This window comes from Penaeus japonicus, unplaced genomic scaffold (assembly GCF_977035675.1).
Source record: "Penaeus japonicus unplaced genomic scaffold, GWHDUDI00000001_assembly GWHDUDI00000036, whole genome shotgun sequence".
Lineage (NCBI taxonomy): Eukaryota > Metazoa > Arthropoda > Malacostraca > Decapoda > Penaeidae > Penaeus > Penaeus japonicus.
Genome location: NW_028234438.1, coordinates 20378071 through 20383070, shown reverse-complemented (window position 1 = coordinate 20383070; position 5000 = coordinate 20378071). Strand labels below are relative to the sequence as shown.

The following is a 5000-nucleotide window of genomic DNA, read 5'->3' as shown; positions in this document are numbered from 1 at the left end:
GATATCAATGATAATAATGATAATAGTAACAGTGATAACAATGATAATGAAAATTATGATAATAACATAACATAAAGATCCTAATGATAATGATGACGATGGTAATAATGATCATGATGATAATGATAATGATGATGATAATGATGAAGGTGACAATAATAATGAGAACAATAATAATCATGGTAATAATATCGTTAATGACATCAAATATGTCAAAAACGACGATAACATTGATAAGAAGAAGAATGATAATGATGATAATGATGGTAATGATAATGATATTTGTGAGGATAATGATAACTTCGTGATAATGATAATAAGGATTATAACAAAACAATAGTAATAATAATGATAGAAATGGTGATAATAATGATGATAATAAGAACAATGATAGTAATGATGATAATGATATTGATAGTAATAATGATTTTTCTTTATAATGCTCATGATAATGATAATGATGATGATGATAATTATCATATATATCATACTACTACTAGTAACACTAATAATAATAATGATAACAATGTTAGTGATGAAAAGGATCGTGAAGATGAAGATAATGGTAATAGTAATGATAATAACAACAGCAACAACAATGATAATGATAATAATAGTTTTAACGATGATGATAATAATAGTTTTAACGATAATGATAATAATAGTTTTAACAATAATGATAATAATAGTTTTAACGATAATGATAATAATAGTTTTAACGATAATGATAATAATAGTTTTAACGATAATGATAATAATAGTTTTAACGATAATGGTAATAATAGTTTTAACGATAATGATAATGATAGCTAAGGTGATAATGATAGTTATGATAATAATGATAATGATAGTTATAATGATAATGATAATGAAAGTTATGATGTTGATGATAGTTATGATGATAGTGATAGTTATAATGATAATGATAGTTATAATGATAATGATAATTATAATGATAACGATAATGACAGTCAAAATGATAATTATGATAATGATGAAAATAACAAAGATAAAGATAATGATAGCTATAATGATGATGGTAATGAAATTGTAGTGATAATAATAAGAATAATGATAGTAGCAAAAATGTTAATAACAACTCTGATAGTAATAGAGATAACAATAATGATGGTAATGATGAAAATGATACTGATAATCATAATAATGATAATAATGATGATAAAACACAATGATAAAGACAAAATAAAGACAAATAGACAGCAGAAAATAAAAAGCAAACGGAAGAAGTAAGAAAAAATTCAATTCAGTAAATAGATAAATGCCAGGAGAGAGGGGTGGGGGTGGAGGGGGAGGGGAAGGGGTAGGGGGAGGGAGGGAGGGAGGGAAGAAGAAGCTACTGAACAGGACTGTGAAAACTTGTTATGAACAGATACAAGTTCACCTTACCCATGTACAAAAAAAAAAAAGACGAGAGAGAGAGAGATAGATAGATAGATAGATAGATAGAGAGAGAGAGAGAGAGAGACAGAGACAGACAGACACACATATATACATCCATACATATGTACATATATGTATATATATATATATAAATCTATCTATCTATCTATCTATATATATATATATATATATATATATATATATATATATATATATATATACATGTGTGTGTGTGTGTATACATACTTACATACATATATATATATATATATATATATATATATATATATATATATATATATATATATATATATATATATATATATATATATATATATATATATATATATATATATATATATATATATATATATATATATATATGTATATATACATTCATACATGTATATATAAGTATATATACATTTATATATATATATATATATATATTTATATACATATATATATGTATATATATATATATATACATGCATACATAATATATATATATATATATATATATATATATATATATATATATATATATAATACATATATATATATATATATATATATATATATATATATATATATATATAAATACTATATATATACATACATACACACACACACACACACACACACACACACACACACACACATATATATATATATATATATATATATATATATATATATACAAAACAGACAAAACAAACAAACAAAATAAACAGACATTTAAAACAAATACACAAACAAATACACACATACAGTACACACATAAAGCAAACAAAGAAATGAATATTTACGAACAAGAAACATGAACGTGCCAGACATGCATGTTAATATATATGCGTATTAATGACAACCACATATTTATGTAGAATAGGAAGGGGGAGGAGGGGGTGGGAGGAAGGAAGGGAGGAAGGAGGGAAGAGGGGGATAGAAGAAAAAGGAGAGAGGAGGGGGTGAGAGGAAGGAAGGGAGGAAGGAGGGAGGGGGGGATGGGAGGTGAAGGAGCGAGGAAGGAGGGAGGAGGGGGAGGGAGGTGAAGGAGCGAGGAAGAAGGGAGGAGGGGGAGGGAGGAGAGAGTGAGAGGAAGGGAGGGAAGAAGGAGAGAGGAGTGTGAATGGGAGGAGGGAAGGAAAAGAAAACGAAGGGAGAGGAGTGAGAGGGAGTAAAAGTAGGGAAGAAAGGGTAGAGAAGAGTGAGTGAGTGACACAGATCGAGGTGAGAGGAGTGAGAAAGAAGGAGGAAGGGAGAAAGGAAGAGAGGAATTGATAGAGGAGGAAGAGAAGATAGGGATTAAAAAAGGAAGTGAGGGAATGGAAAGAGATGACAGAAGGGAAAGAGAAAGTAAGGGAGAGAGGGAGAGGGAGAGACAAAGGAAGAAGGAAGAACGGAAAGGAAGAACGAGAGGGAGAGAGGAGGGAAAAGAGGAAGGAGGATGAGGTAGAAACGGATGGAAAGGGAGGGAGACATGAGGAAAAGGGAGGAAGGTAGAACGGATGGAAGGAGGGAGAATGAGAAAGGAGGAGTAGGGGGACATGAGAGAAAGAGGATGAGTGGGAAGAGAGAGTGGATCGTGAGAGATTTTCCTGGAATTTTCCTGCGGCATTTAAATGATTATCAAATATTTACCGCTATCTGGATACAAAATTATCATTCTAAGACAATCATTATAAGAAAAAAGAAAGAAAGAAAGAGAGAGAGAGAAAAAAAGATCCCGGAGCTGTTTCGAGAACAAGTTTGTTTTTATTTTATTTTTAAAGCAAGAAATTTGATCTCAGAGCAGACCCAGCTGGCGACATTTGGCATCTCTCAAGCAGGCGAGTCTGAACATGTTTTGGAAAAAGTCTGAAAATAAAGTTTAGCTCAGAGGTTGCGAATGTTGCTCTCGTCGTTTCTTTCTCTCATTTTTCTCCTTCTCCTTCCATTGAATTTTCCTTTCTTTAAATAGCCCTTTATCTACGTTTGGTCTTTTCTTGTTACTTTTCGTATGTATCCTTTTCCTTTCCTTTTTTTTTCGTTTCATTTTTTCAGGTTTTCTTCGTCGATTTCGGTTTATTAATTTTCTCCATTTTTCTTCCTCTCTTTCTTCTACTTTCTTATTTTTTCTTATATAATATGTTTATCTTCGCATTCCACAATTTTCTTCCTTTTCTCTATATTCTCTTTTCTTTTCCTTTTTTATTTTTTTCTGCTTTTCTTCTTGTGTATTGTAATTTCCTTCTTTTCGTCTTTCTTTTTTTTTCTTGAGTTCTGCATTTACCGTTATTTACCGTTATTCTTTTAATTTTTAAATTTTATATTGTCTTTTTATCATTTTTAAAACTTTTCTTTATCTAATTTTGTCTCGTGTTCTGTTCTCCTATTCGAGAAATGAATATAAGATAATAGAAAACAAGTGAATCTATAGATGAAAAGATTATCTAAGATATAAACCGAAAATTAATAAATATAGAATGTACAAAACTACCTTTTTAGCCCCGCCCCTCAAAAGAAACGATCATTTAGGACAGAATTCGAAAAAAAACAAGAACAACCAATCAGGAAAGGCAATGGAAAGACGAACAACCAATCAAAGAGACGGGGAAAAGCTCAACAACCAATCAGAGAAGAGAAGGGAAAAAGCCAACAACCAATGACATCCACGTACTTCCCGTCTTAGAATGAGATATTTAATCCCCTCACAGCGAGGATTAGTATGCAGACAAGCAAGCAGGAAGACATACTAACAAACAGACGCTAGTAAATCAGGTAAGTCCACTGTTAGAGAGATAGGCCAGTTAGCAGATAGATTTAGAGATAGATAGGTGGGTATCTAGACTAGTTGATCAAAGTAAATATAGTTAAGCAAATGCGCAATCATAACAACTATACATTTGAGCAGACAGGCAGGTTGGTAAAGAGACGTAGAGACATAAAGATTGATTCCGTGTTTACATTTTTTACGACCGCACAAGAGCCGATAAGCAAAATATGACCATCTGAGAGAGTACACTTCGATTTGTATCATTTCTGATCTCTCTTTGCCAATGCAGTGCAATATTTGGAGCTAGAAAACATTTCAAGAAACGCCAGCATAAAACAGAATAACAGATATGTATTTTCAGCAAGAATTAGCTGATTGAAATGGTGTTTGTTGCTTCCAGCTCTTGTGCAGTTGCATAAGATGTAAACATATTACGTCATCTTGAATCCAGCTTTATAAAGATAGAGGGAAAGGCTAATATGCAATTAAACATACATGCATACAGACAACCAGACAGTATAGAAAGATACAGACAGACCAACAGGCAGAAGATCAGGCAGAAAGACATACAGAAACAAAGATGAACGATAACACGTGCAGAGACAAAGCAGTCAAACAGGCATGCAATCATATATAAAGGCATAACCAATGTGCAATATTGCTGCGCATCGTTCACATCCGGGTACGAATGTTCTGGTAGAATTTTGGTCGTAAGTTCAGATCCGGTGGTGATTTCGTATGCTTATTTTTTTTCTTCCCTCCTCCCTTTAACTCGAAATAAAAAAGGCTTTTCTAGTTTTCTAAGGTTCGAATGCAAGTAACGAGGTCTGATTAATAGGTTGGA

The 5000-nt window shown here is 31.6% G+C and overlaps 1 protein-coding gene across 1 annotated transcript in view; it reads right to left on the bottom strand.

Annotated features, from left to right (window-relative positions):
* LOC122248385 (uncharacterized) overlaps positions 1-5000 on the bottom strand; it is a 26356-nt gene that overhangs the window by 9207 nt on the left and 12149 nt on the right. The window lies entirely within an intron of this gene.